General features: G+C 39.1%; 1 protein-coding gene and 1 long non-coding RNA gene across 4 annotated transcripts in view; one reads left to right on the top strand and one right to left on the bottom strand.

Moving 5' to 3' along the window:
* Rorb (RAR related orphan receptor B) overlaps window positions 1-18,355 on the top strand; it is a 193,199-nt gene that overhangs the window by 31,933 nt on the left and 142,911 nt on the right. The gene's annotated exons all lie outside the window — the stretch shown is intronic.
* The window catches only part of LOC121826874 (uncharacterized), a 126,428-nt gene that overhangs the window by 42,035 nt on the left and 66,038 nt on the right, over window positions 1-18,355 (bottom strand). The gene's annotated exons all lie outside the window — the stretch shown is intronic.

The raw sequence follows: 18,355 nt of genomic DNA, 5'->3' as shown, positions 1-18,355 counted from the left end.
CTAAATTTCCAGCTCTTTTGTTGAGAAAACCTTGAAAGCTGGTAGATTTGGGTTCATGTCTGCAGAACTGACCTCCACCTTCAGATGGCCATGCCCGCTGCATTTCCAGTTGCTCTCCACCCCTGCTTCACTCCCAGCACTGCCTGCCTGGGCACTCAAGGTACTCGAGCTTGCTGCCTCTGCCCCAGACAGACATTTCTGAAAGACTTTCCGAATCATTTTATAAAACTATCTCCCGAATGCCACTTCTTTCTGAGGGAAAATAATAGATGCTTGCCTCTGATAGGATCCATTCAGTGTCAAAATATTTTTCCTGTGGCTTTCCTCATGTGCATGCAAAAATTTGCCAGCTTTCCGATCCTGTTCCTCAGGAGCCTGCATTCAGTTGCTTCTGCACTGGGAACATGATGAGATCTGCATTTTTTAAATGTTCTGTAAAATGTCCTGAAACATTACTAACAGTGGCAGTGACGGCACCATCTCTGACCTGGATAGTACTAATGACAGTAGACTACAGATTGGAGTCCCTTTGGCGTGTATATTTTTAATCACAGTGCAAGTCTCCAATGACTAACACACTTTAATGCTTATTACGTTGTTGTTAGAAAAAAATGCACTCCCTTTATTTTTTTTAGAAATCAATTTAATATGGACGGTCCTGTCAAGTTTATTTAAAATGATTGCAGGGCTGAACGTCAGTCCAGAAAGACAATGGTGCTGGTTATCACCATGTGCCTTTGTTATCATACCCATGAGCTATAGTCCCTGTGATGCTCTAACAGACAGAACCCAAAGAAATGCTCTGATTCTTTAAAGTATGCATTACTGCTGAAATCTTCAGCTTTAAGGAAACTGATTTTATATTCATACAGAAGAGCTGAAGTTAGATGACTTTTTAAAAAAGACAACTACCTGTTGGGGGTAGCAAAGAGACTAAATAACAAAAGGCATTATACCATTGACTCCTATATTTAATCAGGTGGAGAGGAGGAAAGATAATTTACCTAAATAGTGGCTGGCCACTGTGGTGCCAGGGAGCAATTTTCGCTGACAGAATTACCCATCTCTTCACTGCGTATTCTGCAACAGACTGACTCCAGATGTGGCTTCCTTCGTGACGCCCCTCCTATTTCACAAACATCCCTTTCCGTGTTTCCTCTTCTCTTGCTGTGGTTCAAGTTGCCAGGTTCACATGGGGATACAGAACACATAAAATGCCCTTCAATGCTCCCAGGAGGGAGCTGAGAAACAAGTTTTTCTCAGATATTCTGAATGGCATCTGCCTGTGAAAGGTCACTAGTTAAATATGATTGATGATTGCCTGATACTACTTCTTTGATCTTGTTTCTTTTCCCCTCTTTAATCTATATGAATAGTAATGAAAATGGCTGAGGAAAAAAACACAAGAACACAGAAGCCACTATGCATGTTTTGTGCCCTCCCACCTAACAGGCACCTTTGTCTTTTATGTCCTTAACGTTACTGAGCTTTGAAAAACCTGTAGTGTTTTTATGTAATGCCACTGCAGCTTGTTCAAGGGTCATTTGACCATTTGCTGTCCTTGGTGTTGGAGTGATGGCTTCATCCGTAATGATAAAGGCTAATTCTAATTAGCAGGCCTAGAGGAAAAAAAAAGTCAAACTGAGTTCTGCATTGGTCTGCCCAGCCACTTATATCCCAGATGCTAACTTACACCCCCCAAAATCACAATATGTAAACTCTCCTGCGATGACTGAGAAAGGATGCTGAAGTTACTGTGGCAGCTCTACAGTCCTCACAGTCAGAAAATACTTTGACATATTGGTTACAATAATATTTTCACTCTGCAGATACTGTATCCCAAAGTGGCTATGTCAGGACATCATTCCTTCTTTTTCTGTTTCCTCAACCACAAAATCGGGCTCACAATTGGATTTGTCAGCTGCGGAGCTTTCCTAATATAGCAGCAGATGAATCCAGGCAAAGAGCAGATCTATCACTGTATCTGACTGATCTTTCTCCTTATGCACAGTGACAAATTCTCACCTCTCCATATAGATCAGCAGGCTCTGTAACCAGTCAGTCACGCATAAGTTGTGACAGTGCATCACAAGACTGGCAATTCAGAGCCCTGGAGAACAAGGTGAAACATACAGTCACTCCACATGAAAACTGCAGTCTTTCCCTGAGCAACACGGGGGCCCAGGAGAGTGGCATCAACACAAGGGTAGGGCATCATCTTACAAAAAGAGACAAGGGGTTCTATTCACTTTATTATAAGGCACCAAGAGAAGAGACGAAAAAGCACATCATTGCACCGTGGAGGAGGGATTTGCATTGCCCTTTGGATAAAGCCTATGCAGATCTCTGTCTCTGTCAGCCTCTAAGTTACTCAAAATGGATAAGACAAGGGAGTGTCTGGCCACTGAGATCATGCAGACACTCCCACTGGGATCACAGAGCTCCACCTACAAGCCCAAAAGAAAATGGGGGGGGGGGAGTCCTCTATATTTTCCACCTGAGTTTTCTCATTCCTAGGAAAATACACTTTCATGATGCTCCTAATTTCCTAACAGAGTCAAAAGCTCCTGTTTCTAGCTGTTGATTTTGGAATTTTGAGAAATAGTTTGGGCACTTAAAGAATTTTAGAGAAACTGCCTTTGCCATTCCATGGTAAGCACAAAATAGAAAGTGCGGCTGCTTTGGAATGCTTCAAGGCCGACCTGACAATCTTCCCATGTACAGTCTGAATTTATAACTCTGGAAGGACACTTAATAAAGAGACATAGCAATAATGTTTGTGTTTGATGTATAGATTAGTGGTGTGGAGATTAAATGTATTTTATCCTTGCTCATTCATAAGAAGTAAAGTTGGAAAAAAACAAATGTCTTGACAGCAATATTATATAGGGCTTTACATGTGCATTTTTATTTTTACTTATTAAAAAATACAAAAAGTTGTGACTTGTGATTTTAGGATAATTGTGGATCACTAACTCAACAGATATTCACAAAATGGAAATAACAAAATCAAATATAAAAAGTGAATACATAACTAATTTGTACAATAAACTTGTTTGCTTATATAAGCTATTAAATTCTTTAGTGCAGTTACATATGTACACAGAAACAAAATCTACTCAACTGATGGTCTATCCTAGTATAAATAGCATCTTGGTGTTTAGGTTTAAATCAGGGAAGCAGGGCTAGAGAGATGGCTCAGCAGTTAAGAGCACGTGGCAGTCTTGCAGAGGACCTGGATTCAGCCCTAGCCTCCAGATGTTGGCTCTCAACCACAAGTATCTAGAGTTCTAGGGCCCTCTTTTGACCTCCACAGGCATGCACGTGGTACACATTCATACATGCAGACCAAACACTCCTACACATACAATCCATAAATCTTACAGTTTTATGGAGAGACACATTACTGACAAAGAGCTAAGACACAACATGCAAACTGAGTAGCAATTTGACCATGAGGAACAGCAGAGTGCAGAAGAGAAAAAGGAAACTGGAACAAAGGGTACTAGCTGACATTTCTTGTGGGACAGCAAGGACAGATGCTTTATTTTAACTGACTAGCTGTATGAGTTCATGTAAGACCTCAGAAATACATGAACTGAAATTCTTTACCACTTTTTGAGACATTAAAATACCAGCTGTTCAAATATTTGGATAATTGAGAAGATAAACAGTTCAAAATGTCCCTTCCTCTCAGTTTTCTGGAGCAAACTCAACTGACTATCTAATTCCCAACCAGCTGTTCACACTGCCTGTCCTGTGATGATATGACCAAATCAGTAACTCCAAGGCCCCTCAGAGGACTGGGTAGCTGGAGTCATTTATTATGTTGTTCCCGTGGCTCAAAAAACAAGAAACTACAAAGAAGAGACACCAGCTGACTAGCCCAAGGTCACTCAGTGGACAGCGAGAAGGACATCAGTTTAACACGTGCCATTCAAAAGGCTTTGAACTTGCTAAAAGGGAAGGATATTTGAATCTCCTGAAATGTGTTAACCATTCCTAGAACCCACCAGGAACAGTTCTTACAACCTTGAGCATTGATGCTCTGCATACTGCTCATTACTAAATTGATTCCAGCAACTACATGGTAGAAACACAAGAGACAGGAGTGATGCAGAGTTTACAGATACGGAAAATTACTCCCAAGTATGTAAGGAATTTACGTCGGGTTCCAGAACTAGTTAAGAACTGAGCTAGGAACATAAGCACCTTCCATCCTCAAGCATGATGCTGTTTCTAGCATATCAGACTGCCTTCTTTGTCACTGCCTCCCCCAGGTGCTTTCTACGCCCACCCCCCAAAAAAGATGTCTACCTGTTTGAGTAGACATTTGAAGAACAAAGTGCAGATTCTCTCATTTCTGGAGCTAGCAGAGTCAATGAAGCATCAACGTAGAAAGCATCTAAAAAGGGAGCAAAGATGTTTTCCTCCACTGGGCCATCTTGTTTCTAAGTGCCGGAGTTTCTCCTATTCACGTTGGACCACTCAAACAAAGAAGAAAAAGTCATCCTGTATTTCCTGAAACTTGAAAAATCTCAAGCCGGGCGGTGGTGGCGCACGCCTTTAATCCCAGCACTCGGGAGGCAGAGCCAGGCGGATCTCTGTGAGTTCGAGGCCAGCCTGGGCTACCAAGTGAGTTCCAGGAAAAGGCGCAAAGCTACACAGAGAAACCCTGTCTCGAAAAACCAAAAAAAAAAAAAAATCTCATTTTTTTCCCTTCACATGCAACACTCAGTTCTGGTTAAATATAAAACAATCTTCAAGCAGGTGTTTGTTTTCTTTAAAACAAGAATGACATTTAACTTTTGTCATTCTGCTTCAAAAGTAAGCATTTTATTCATTAGTTCAAAATGAAACATTTTCAAAGGGCTTCATTGCTGACTAGCTGAGAGCCATTTGAAGTTCTAAATGTCATTTGATGAAGTTGAGAAGTACGGATATAGAAGTAACAAAGATCATTGTTAACTAATGAATATAAAGCATCCTTGTTTGCAAGAAGCTCCTTGAGTAATCCTGAAAGAGCTAAAAGAAGTGTTACTATAGAATTCTCTCTATATTGCTCTCTGTTTATCACCTTGATTCAAAAATCAAAGGTGAATAAAATAAAACTCTAGAACTGTAAAAACAGGGAAGAAATTTTCCAGGGATTACCTATTTGGCTAAGTCATGGATAATAGTATGCTGGTTTAATGAAGAAAAAAAAAGCTGTACATGTGGTTACTGATAATAAGTATTAAGTTCAAAGTGATTATTACTGAATCATTAAAATTAGTGTACAAATACAGGCATGAGACTAGATACAAGCATTATGTCTGATCTGCTTCATAAAATAATTCTGAATAGCTCATGGCAAAGATAACAATAAAAAACCCACAAATAAATAGGATTATGGGAAAGAGTTAAATAGTAAAAGGGAAGTAATTTAGCCATAATTAGTAGCAGGGTCCTCAGAGTCAGATAAAACCGGGTTTGAATCCAAGCTTGTCTAGATAGGTGACCTTGAACAATTATTTCAAGCTCCACGATCCCTCCACAATGAATGAAAAAGGCATAATAAATAACAGCTACCTCAAAGAAGACGAAGGTGTCTGCAATGTCTCTGTTGATGCACGCTTCGCAATTACACACAAGAACAGAACCCATGCCTGTGCTCTCTGTCCCACATTATGTGGAAAGTAGAAACACAGAGGCTGAACTAAAGCTCGTGTTCTACGGGGCTGGAAAAATCAACCTAAATTTAAAACAAATCCCAGAGAATGCTGGGACTACACCTCCCACATGGAGCTGGAGGTAGCAAGGCAGCGACCCTTTAGAAACGGAGCAGAACGGAACCAGCCATTTATGATAACGTGCATTTGTTTTGGTTTTTACGTTTGCTTTAAGGCAGCCCTTGGGTGTTGTAGGCCTCTCTTTGTAACACTCTTGCAGTATAATACATTTAGAAAAATGTGTTCTATAATGCCACAAAAAAAGAGGAAAAAAATAGTCCAAGGTGGGCTGATGTTGGGATGAAATCAAATCAAGGGAACAGAAAATCATGTGTTTTTTAAAAAGTACTCTCTTCGAATTAACTGGGACTTTCTTTGGGTAACTCCCATGAGAATTTCCCGAGAGGGACCCACACTGGTGCTTCTGCTTCTGCACAGGCTGACACAGCAAGGGGCGGACAAGGTCCTTGCTGGCACAACCTGTTTTGTCATTAGTTCAACCTAAGAACAAAGCAACAGGACACGAATGGCAGGTACCATGAGGGAAGTTCAGGGAGGGCGAGGGGGCACAGGCGCAGCGGGCAGAGGCACAGGGACCCAGCCCCTTAGGTGCCAGGGACTTACTTCAGGAGGTAAGAGAAGGGGCCACTTTCAAGCACAATCCCAGGAAACCTTAAATTTTGTAGCTAAATCCTCCGGCCTCGGCCTACCCCACCCCAAATCAAGTTACCAAAGGAAAACAGAAGTTTTCTTCCTGTCTCAGCCTATTTGGATCTCAGATAAGAAAGACTGTCTTAAAGGAGCTCAAAACATCTTAGTTTGGTTATGTTCAAGTCCCAGCTTCTTTGAGTCAGGTGGCGGAAGAGGGATACTGGGATAAATCTAAGTTGTAATCAACTCCACATCTCTCTTCCGGCAGTATAGCAAACGGAGTATCTTCCATTGGAAAAAAAAAATAAGAATTCTATGTTAAACAAAAACAACTTTGCTTATGTAGTTAATTCTCACAGTTTGAAAACATACGACAACAGGATAGGTTATTGAGGCTTCTTTCTATAATTTCCACTTCATTTCAGATGTATGGGTGTTTTGCCTACATGTCTGCCTGAGGAGGTTATCTGGAGTTACAGATGGCTGTTAAAGCTGCCATGTGGGTGCTGGAAATTGAATCCCTGTCCTCTGAAAGAGCAGTCAGTGCTCTCAACTGCTCAGCCATCCTTCAAGGCCTGATACTGAAGAGTCTTGTCCACATGTAAGATCCACGCATTACTGTGGCCATGCTGAGAACTCTTATCCAGGATTTTTGTTTGTTTCCTTCCACTTCCTAGCTGTGCCACCTCGAAGCATGTTACCTTCTCTGTGCTTCAGCCAGCTCATGGGCAAAAATGAGGGTAACTGGATCCGTGTGGAAGGCTTTAATGAGAGTTACATGGCTCAGTATCAATAATAATTCATATGAGCAGGTAACAAATGTGTTTGTTCAACACAGGCATATGTTTAAAAAAGAATATGCACTGGAGATTTTTCTTGTATACGTAAAAAGTAAAATATAATGATATATTATTATATAATTTGGCTTTTCTCACTTAAACTATTTTACTACTGGTACAGTCATCCTTTTTATTTTCATTGCTGTGTATTATTTCATTGACTACACCTACAATAATTGACTATTGAGGATCATTTGAGATTTTTTTTCCAGTCTTTTGATTTTATGAATAATGCCTCAATAAAGACAGCGCTTTGAAGATGTGCAGAAAAGTCGGCAGGACAGATTTCTAGCAGTGAGGTTGCTGGTGCAAAGGGCAAGAGCGTTTCCTACTTTAGACGGGTTGCCAAACTGCTACCCCTTGTGGTTGTGCCAGGTCAGAGCTCCCCCAGAACCTGGGGAAGCATCTGAGGAGACATTTTGTAAAGATATGTTTGCTGAGTAAAAATCAAATATTTCTGAGGGGGTGGGGAATGCAAAATCTAGAATTAAGAGCAGTCTGGCAGATCATGCTATTATACACTTAAAAGATGGCCTAGCAAGCTAAAATAATTCTCCTAATAAAAATCAACAGTGATATACATAATTAAAAAAAGTATATTAATGTGCAAAAAACCATCCCATCTTCCAATCTGGCTTCATGGTCTTACATGGTATCATCGTTGACTGGTTGACTCCTCTCCTAGACTACAGGTTGTAATGTAGAGCATTTCAGAGTTCTGGGAAATCAGTTATTCAAATTCTTGATTTGTGTTTAGTTTGTGAGAAGTTTTTCCACATTTATCTATGAAATTAATAGCTGTGATCAGTTCATAGATAGGGTAAGAGAACAAGGCATTTCAGCTGCTTTCACGCCTGAGCTGCCAATCACTAGGACCTCCCATTTTGAAGGCTGGGGAGGCAGACTGAGGAGACAGGACCTTCCCTAAACAGGGAGTATACTAAGAAGCCTGTATGAAACAGGAGGAACTGCAATGCCACTGCCTTGATTGTAGAGGGAGAAAAGGTCTTCTTAAGAACTAATAACAAAAAGTAGTCCTCACGTTGCCTGGCGGCACAAATTTATACTATGCATATGGGAAGCCCCAATACAATCCACAAATTGATTTGAGATAATAGGCATTACCCTCAGTGACTTACTGCGTGCAAGTGTAATTCTCTTAAGAAAACAAAAATGGAGTTTCAATCCTGACCTCAATTCACATGGATAAATTGACTATGAAAAATAAAATATTGACAGAAATGAGATATACTAACTGAAACACTAGACAGAATACCCAGATACATCAAGACTTCAAGCATTAAGATTACAAAACCAAAATATGAAATCAGTATTATTAGTATTATATCTCAGGAAATAAAAGGTGTGGCATATGTGAATGACAAACAGAAAAAATATTTTCTTTGAAAAAAGTAAAAAAACTTTAGAGATTAAAAATACTTTAATTAAAGGTCTAGGGAGATGCTCAGCAGTGAAGGGTGTGTGCTGCTTATGTAGAGGACCCAGGTCATTTTCATCTAACTCCAGTTTCAGAGAATCTGACTCCCTCTTCTGGTCTCCACAAGCATCTTGAATGCATGTAGTACACACACATATACACATACATACATACATACATACATACATACAGGAAAATTCCCATACATGCAAAATAAATAAAACTTTAAAACATATTTATTGATTAAAATTTAATGTCAGAGGTATATAAAACTGAAAAACTACAACTCAAGAATAAGTAAAGATATATTTGAAAACCTTACCCACTGTGTCACACAACAAAGAGACAGAAAATATGTAAGACAAAGGGAAAGAAAGAGGAGGTAAAATAGTCAAGCACAAGTCTTTGGAGTCGTGGTAAAAGAGAGGGGATCAGAGGCAATGTGCAAGTTTCTCTATCAGCAGTTTTTTACAACTGGTTAAAAAAATGTATTGCTCAGATTCAACAAAGTTGCCACTTTCCTGATTTATCCAATACATTTTTCAAAAAAGCTCTGTACTAGCTCCACTCAAATTGTTATAATTCCAAGATTAATTATCTAGTTGTATTTGAGTTTCTCTTGGGACACAACCCCACACTTCGAAATGCCCATTTCTACACTAGTCTATGGGAGTCCGAGGACCTGGACCAAGTCTGACATTCACTCATGCTAACTGTGTAGTGTCAGCGCCTACAGCTTCCTGAGCTTCAGTGTTCCTACACTTAAAATTCAAATAATGGAATCTTCCTTAAGAAGTTGGCCAATGAACATTAAATACTTGAGCAAGTACAAAAAGCCTACCACGCTGCCTGTTTATTTTAGGTGCTTGGCACACATTCACTTCATTTCCACCTACTCCTACTGACCATGGCCTTCACCACAAGGGCCCACTGAAGTCCTTCTGTTAGGAACAACACACTGTTTACTCATCCACTGCTTTTAGATGCCAATCGTTTGAGACTGGTGGTGTCAAGACACCTTCTTCTAGTCGATGAAGTTAGTTAGCCATACCAGCCCACTTATAAGTGATCATCACCTCCAAAGGAGTATCCCTAGCCTGAGCTGTGGGGCAGATAGGAGTTCCACATGATATAACATGCCCATCAGAGAGGAACTCCTGTTCGTTCATCATGTGTCACAGCTCCATTCACATCTTGTGGAAAACAGCCATCTGTTTGCTCTCCTTATTTCTGAGAACTCCTTTTATTGGTTATTCATTATCTCAGTCACCGAGTTTATTGAGCCATTCCTTCCCCTGTGCCAGGCCATGACATCAGGACCATATCAGATCTAACAAGTCACAAGCTGTTTCCAAAAGAACACTCCAGGTAAATTTAGGAGTTCAAGGAATTATAGCTTGAAAATAAAAATCCTTAGCTTCAAAGAAAAAGAAGCAAAGGGGCTAGAATTGTCTTGAAATAGCATATACATTTACATGGAAACAAATTGAGTAGGTAAATAATGGGTCCCTAATCAAATCTATCAAAACCTAATATACTCCTCTATCAGTGATCTTGAAAAGAGAGATAGCAGGTATTCTCCTATCATGTAATGCAAAGGAAATTAATATCATTTCATCAGTGTGGGGAGGAAATTACTGGAAAGACAGTCTCAGCTAAATGCATGTAATATGAAAGTTGGTTTCATCCTTATGTGCAAAGTCAGAGGTTATTGGGCTTGTAGTTAAAAGGTACACCTTGAAGCTAGACTCCTGCTGCTACAGGGTGTTCTTTCCAGTGCCCTGGCTGAGGGCTAAAATTGAATGGAATCTTTCAATTGTACCAGGGGCTCTCTATGGTGGAAAGAGAGCAGCAAAAGGTGCTGTCAGCACACACAATGCCTTTTCTCCTTATTTTGTCTTCATTACTGAGCCGCAGATCCTGCCTCATCCAAACACCCTCAGGCTTGCCCTTGCCTCTGTTTGCTCCATTCTCTATCGTTATCCTACTGATTGGAGGACACAGCTATTGATGGTGATTGCTACCTGGTCACATGGAAGAGGCTGAAATGGCCCATGTTAGTCCAGCCAGCCCTCTTTTCTTCACTCTGGAACATTCATAAAGACGACGCTGTAGTTTCCAGTGACCCCAGCATCCTGAGTTCTTATACGTACAATTTGGTTCTGAAAATGTTTTTTTTGTAAAACACACACACACACACACACACACAAAGATCTGGGAAAGGGCTATGCTCCAGTGATGGCTGGATCATTTTCTCGTTTGCAGACAGTGCATTTAGAAAAATAAGCGAATGTACCCCAGGGAAAGCCATCACAGCTTAGAGGTTCGGTTCTGTGTCAACTGACTGGCCACTCTTCAGGGTCTAGAAATCACTTTACCCTTCTTTTGTTCCTCCTAACTCCTGCCACAAGGCTGTCCTGTGATGCTGTAGCTCAGAGAAGTCAATGGCTAGGGAGCCTCATCAATCCTCACTGTGCCCTGGGCTTTATACGTCCCATCCAAAAGAATGAAGATAAACTTCAGAAACAGTTGCTAAGAACTCAGAGTCAGATTGGCCACTAACTACTAGGGTGAAATCAGAGGAGAAATTTATGCTGCCGAAATTTATCTACCTCATCTTAAGTTGGGGATTTGTAATGTAGATACCATAGTAATTTGGTGTGGGGATGGATAGGAAGACTTCTGTGGATTGTTACGAGGTAGGCAAATGTGAAAATGCTCTTCCCTCTCTCTCCATCATCCTCAAAATTCTTTACAGTACCCAGAGTGATAATTGACATCCAGTTGGATGAAGGTCAAAACTTAACTTACTTAAAGTCTCTCTCTTTCAATTGTTGGCTTCAAAGAGATCTTCTAAACATAGTGTTATAACCCAAAAGTTTGGTTCAGTTAGATTTTTGATATTTTGATAGTTCAAGTTTGAGTAACTACTATCTATCAAATATTTCTATTATTTTTCACAAATAACTAACCAATTTGACTTCTTGAGATACTCCAGGTTTATAGCTATAGGAGATATATTTACTATTATTATGGAGAAGGCACTCTGTGTTTTAGTGGCAACACAAATCCAATTTTCCTGTTTATGTGATGGGAAAGCTTTTGTGGAATAGGCAGTATTTGAAAAGAGAATTTGAAAATAAAAGTGAAAACTAGAGACCATCAAGGGAAAAAGAAAGGACAGCAGTCAAAGTTTGAGGGACAACAGCATCAGAAAGATGTTTTGGAAGTCTGCTGACACAGTCATCTCAGAAGTCCATGGAACCATCTCCGAAATAGATCATATATTAGGACACAAAGCAAGTCTTAACAAAGACAAGGAAATCAAAATAATGTCTTATATCCTACTTTCCACAAGCAGAAATCAACAGTAAGGAAAAATGCAGAACACACAGACACTCATGGAGACCTGTGGCACACAACTGAATGATGAAAATGAAAAAAATCAGGAAGGAAATGGAAGAAAACTGCCTGAGTAAGGAGTGTTTTCACAACAAAACACACCAAGGCAACACTTCTTAAGAAGGAAACTTAATACAAAAATGCCTACATTAAAAAGCCCTACACAAGCTGGAGAGATGGCTCAGAGGTTAAGAGCACTGACTGCTCTTCCAGAGTTCAATTCCCAGCAACCACATGGTGGCTCACAACCATCTGTAATGAGATTTGGTGCCCTCTTCTGGCCTGTAGTCATACATGCTATATACATAATAAATAAATAAATTTTTTTTTTTTAAAAAAAAGCCCTACACTTCTCAAATCAACAGTATAGTCATGAAACTTAAAACTTCGGAAAAATATTAATAATCCAAACCAAACAATCAGAAGAAGATAGAAAGAAAATATTAAAATGAATGAAAAAATTTGATAAAACAATGTATGAACAAAAGAGTTAGTTCTGTGAAGCAATAAAAAAGGTCAACAAATATTTAGTCAAACTAATCAAGAGAGAGAAGACCCAAATGAATTAGACATAAAAATGGTGCAATTACAGCCAAGACCAAACAAATTTAGAAAAATCATTGTGACACACCTTAAAAACTTACATTCCAATATCTTGGAAAATCTAAAAGAAACAGATTAAAATCTATATGCATATAACCTACCAAAATTAAACTAAAAGGAAAAATAAACTTAAGCAGATCTATAACAAGCAACAAAATTAAAACACTAAAAAATCTCCCCATCTTAAAGTGCAAGTCCAGATGAATTCACTGGTAAGTTCTACCACACAATTAAAGAATTAACATCAATATTTTACAGCCTACTTTAAAAAAATAGAAATAAAAGGCTACCAAGTTTTCTTTATAAAACCATTATTACCTTGATATCAATATTGGAAAAAGGAGAAAGAAGAAAGAAGGAAAATTATAGGCCAATCTCCCTGAATGTTATAGATGCAAAATTTTCAATGAAGTGTTTGCAAACAAAGCATCAAAAAGATCATCCTACAGGACCAGCCTAACTTTATTCCAGAGATTCTTGGATGGCGCATTATATTCAAATCAATAAATACAATATGTAAAATGAATGGACTCAAGGACAGAAGTCACATGACCATCTCAATAGACCCAGAAAGGGCTTTTGACACAACCTATTATCCATTAACAATAAAAGCCCCCAAAGAGATCAGAAGTAAAAGGAATATATCTCCAAACAATAAGGGCAAGAAACTTGTGGAAAATATTGTACTAAATGAGAAAAATTCAAAACATTTCTGCTAATACTAGTAACAAGACACAAGTGTTCACATAGCTATAGTCTTATGATTTTTTAAAAAGATGTCAAAATATAGGTTAAGAAAAGACAGCCTCTTTAGCAAATGACACTGGAAAATTGGATATCTACATGCAGAAAGAAGGTAGATCTTTTCTCCCTCAATCTGTATAAAAATGACCTCCAAACAGATCAGAGACCTTTAATGTAGGACCCCAAATTTTGTTAGAGGATAAAGCAAGAAAAAATATTTTAAGATATAGGCATAGACGACAAAGAATATTTTTTTAAAGGACTCCAATTATTCTGGAAGTAAAGGCCATAACTGACAGAGAGCCATGAAATTCAAAAACTTCTGCACTGGAAAGAAAAAGATTAACCTAGAGAGAATATAGGGATGTAATGGGAGAAAACCCAGCTAACTACACATTATTCAAAAGATTAGTAACTAGAATATATAAAGAACCTAACAAACTAAGTAACAAAAAATCAAACAACTCAACAATACGCTAATGAAATGAAGGAAGAGTTCTCAAAAAAATAAAGTAACTGTAGTCAATTATTATGAAAAAAATCTCTTAAGAGAAATGCAAATTAAACTTACACTGAGATTCCACCTTTCCTAGCTAGTATGCCGGTTATGAATACAAGCAAGTAACAAAAAATGCTGGAGAAGATGGAAACCCTTGTACATAGCAGGTTGAATAGTAAACTAGTCTAGCCACTATGAAAGCCAGTATGGAGGGTCCTCAAAAAGAACTGAAAAATAAGTCTACTGTATGAAGACTGTATTACCTGTATTACCCCTGTGTATTTACTCAAGGAATTAGATTCTAAGTCAACACATCATGGAGCTACTTGCACATCCTTGTTTCTTGAAGCATTGTTCACAATAGTTGTTATGGTACTGACCTGAGTGCCCTGTAACAGAGGAATAGGTAAAGAAAATGTTATGTGAGATATATACACATATATCTCAGAAGATGGAATGATAATAGAATGATATTACAATGGTTGTGTCTATCAGTCCAGAAGAATGGCAGGAATGAAATGTACATTACAGAGCAAAGAGCTGCTCTAAAGATGTGAGCAATGGGGAAATGTTGGGCCTCATGATCTAGACAAACTACATCATATTAATTTTGAAGTTCTAAGTGTGGTGATGGGAAAAAACAACATCTTTGGTTTAGATGCCATAGTTTAGAAGTACCTGTGAGAAGGTGGAAAATTTTGGATTTATATCTGGAAATAGAAGACATGTGAAAATTTAGGGAAATGAACTTTGGAAATTACTGCAGCGATTAATAATTCCAATATTCAATGTCATAAGAGATGAGGATTAACAGAGAATTGTGGAGGACTGGGTACATTCAGGTGTTAGGGAAAGGATCTGGCAAAGAAGACAATAAAAAGAGAACAGGTGAAGAAGCCACAGAAGGTGGTATGAGAAGGATGCATTCCTCAGCCTCCTGAACTGCTGAAGGATTCAAGAGGAAGGAAGAAGCTAAGAGGGAAAACCATGAAAGTGGCAATAGAAGTCAGTAAGGCACTGAAGTGCTGAATCTGCACAGGTCTTGATTCTGCTGTGCCTTAGTATCACCTGCAGAGTTGTTGGAGGTGGGATTGTGTGCATCACAAACCCACGCTTAGAGACCGAAGGAGTCAGTTTAACATAGAAGCTACATCTTTCATAAGTGAGATGGCTAGTGATGAAAACTGAATGGACCACTTTCTGGTTTTGACAGTGAGAGTTAAGATACACTCGCATTAAAACTTGTTGGGTTGGGGTTGAGGATTTAGCTCAGTGGTAGAGCACTTGCCTAGCAAGCGCAAGGCCCTGGGTTCGGTCCTCAGCTCCAGAAAATAAAATACAAACAGACAAACAAAAAAAAAAAAAAAAAAACTTGTTGGGTCACTTTGAATTCTTTCTTTTAAAAGTGACCTTTAACTACTAAAACGAGATTCTAATTAGTCTTAATAATAAAAACCCAGAGTCAGATACTAGGATGAAAGCTGAAAGATCAAAAAAGCAAAGCAGCCAATCATCGAGACCTCTTACCTCTAGGAAATCTCAAACCAAATGGGGCCTCCTATCTCCAGGAATCCTCAGACTGAATGGCTGCCATGATCCTGTCCCCACCTGCCTTATATTCCTGTCTCCACCTCCCTAGTGCTGGGATTAAAGGTGTGCACCACCACCTCCTGGCTATGTTTCTCTTTTAGACTGGTTCAATCTTGTGTAGCCCAGGATGGCCTTGAACTCTTGATCTTCCTGCTTCCTCCTGCAAAGTGCTGGGATTAAAGGTGTGTGCCACCACTGCCTGGCCTCTGTGGTTAACTAGTGGCTAGCTCTGCCCTCTGATCTCCAGGCAAGCTTTATTTGTCAGAACACAAACAAAATATCATACAACAAAATACATGTGCAGGTTGTTTGGAGGATGAAAACCACAGAAAGACATTCAGAACAGATACCTTCTCACTGGTGAATCATGGCCCAAGAGAAAGAGATAGATGAGTGTGAGATCTGAGGTGTAGAAAACCTGGTTTTAAATAAGGAAGAAGTCTGGTCAATCTTGGGGGGGAGAAGAAGAGTAGATCACATGCATTGTGGTTCAGAGATAAAGAGGAGAGACCACAGGTGACCTCAGCCTCACTAATTAAAAAACTATCCGTTTAGGGAGGATGAAACATCTTCCACTGACATGAAAGGAAACAGGCTAAGAGGAACCAAGATGTGATTTGTCAAAGTTGATTTGAGAAATTCTAATAGTAGAACCATAGTGGAACAAACAAGCTACAATTTTAAATGGCATTTGAGGGGACCTCCATGTCACTTTTGCCCAGTCTTGGAGTGGGTGAGTGAGTAGGTAGGTGGATATCTGCAGCAGTTCCCCAGGCAGAATGGATAACAGATGCAAAAGCCCTGAGATGCTAGAGCTCCAGGTGTCAAAGAGCAGAAAGCAAAGAGATAATAAGTTCAGAGATTTACTAAGGAAGAGGAAGCAGTCTCGTGGTCCCTGGTTGTAGAAGGTCTTGTGTACCTTTTGTAAGAAATCCACTATTAGTTTTACAGATACGTTTTCAATGTAATTCTTTGTATGAGGGACAGAAGGACTGAATATGAAATAGAAAATTAGTTAAGAATGATGGTCCTCTCTTTTGTCTGTGCAGCCAAAGCAGTAATGTTAGCATATGGGGTGGGAGGAAGCTGCTGGGGGAGTGCATTGTGGGTACTGGGCTGTTCCTGTCAGGTGTTCCATATACTCCTAGGCATTTCCGAGTTGCATTGAATGACATTACCTTTATTGAACAAACAAAGTAGCGTTCTGTGTATGTTTTAACTAAATATTTTGACAACTCCAGGCTTTCCAAAATAGTGGTTTCTTTGGGCTGAAAAGTTTAGGAAAAATGTAGCTCCAAGAGCTCACAGAAAAAGCCTACCCTTGACAATAGCTGCCTGGTCAAAATGTGTTTATCCTTAGATATCACCATTTTGTTCAGGTTAGGTATTTTTCTTGTTTCTTATTTTGCACTTGACTTTTTCAGTGGATTTGTTGTTTGGTTTGGGCTGTGCTTCCGGCTGCACAGAAAGTAGAATGTGAAACTCCAGCCACAGCCTGGCCTCTTGTTCCCTGGAGGCAGTCACCTCCAAACCAATGTGAGCATCAAAAGGACAATTGGCCCTTGAAGTTAACATGAAAAATGAATAATCACAAAAATATGAATAAAAATTCATAAACACTTGTAAATATATTGACGAATCTCTTCTTGCCTAATTTGATATGCATATGTATAAAGACATACTTTGTTTTTCTAGATTTGAGCTCATAGAATGAACAAATTTAGTATTCTATTTTTTTTTCAGTTAGAGTTTTCTAAGTATTTCCCCATAATCTTACCTCTTTGCACAAACTTGCTTGGTGATGTTTTTGTAGCAGTATTGGATATATAATTCATTTGACTGATATACACTACAGATAATTATCCTAATCTTCTACTTAACTTTATAGTCTTTAATTTAAATTTTGACCATATGAAAAATGGAAGCAATAAAACAAATGATGTCAGTAACTTAAGACTGAAATAAGCTGTCCAACTGGCTTCCATGAAAGGTGAGCCAATCATAGCCTTATCCTCACCGTTAGAGACATCTCGTCTCATCTCCTATTAGGTTCATGCATTATTTCCAATTCCTCTTTTCTTCAGGCCACACTAAGCAATTGTTTCAATTTATATTATAAATATAAATTCAAAACCATTTGTTGACATTTCCCCAAATATCGAGGAATGTTTGATACATAGCCTCGATGAATTTATTTTAAAAATAATTTTCTATCTCTGGTATTTTTTAAGTTAAAGGAGAAAAACACTAGTCTATGTGCTTCCAATGAGATTAAGGGGAATCTCTCTCAAATATCAAATGAAGAAGAGGACTCCCTCATGAAGGAAAACATGCTTTTCCAGCCCTAGGTGACTGTGATAAGTGGTTCTGAACCTGGACTGCAGACCTAGACCACCTGTCTGTCTCCAGGAAGTCTCTATTAACAGATCGAAGTAGGACTTCAGCAGCTGTAAGCTTTGAAAGTTCCACAAGTGGTCTTACAGCCTAGCCAGGGTTGAAAGTAATTTTCTATTAGCTTCCAATGGAAGAGAAGTCAGTCGTTTTGATTTTTTAGCTCTCTGCAACTTCCTCTTAATTGGCCAATGACAACTTTGGATCTTTTCACCTTTCAATTACCACTTGACAGTGTATGTGACAGAAGAGGATGTCACTTCAAAGCATTTCTCTTCTTCTATAGCTACTCTGGAAGAAAGCAATTGTCGAGTCAGCCCCATTTGCTGGTAGTCATAAACAACAAGATCTAAAAGGCAGCCCAGTGAATGAGTATGTGTTGGGCACTATCTCTCTTTGAGCATTGAGAGCTACAGGGTCCACTATGGCACTAGCAGCCACACATGCCTATTGAGCAATTAAAAACTGGCCAGTCCAAATTTACACA

The sequence above is a fragment of the Peromyscus maniculatus genome, chromosome 1 (assembly GCF_049852395.1).
Source record: "Peromyscus maniculatus bairdii isolate BWxNUB_F1_BW_parent chromosome 1, HU_Pman_BW_mat_3.1, whole genome shotgun sequence".
NCBI lineage: Eukaryota > Metazoa > Chordata > Mammalia > Rodentia > Cricetidae > Peromyscus > Peromyscus maniculatus.
This window is presented reverse-complemented; position numbering and strand designations above follow the sequence as displayed.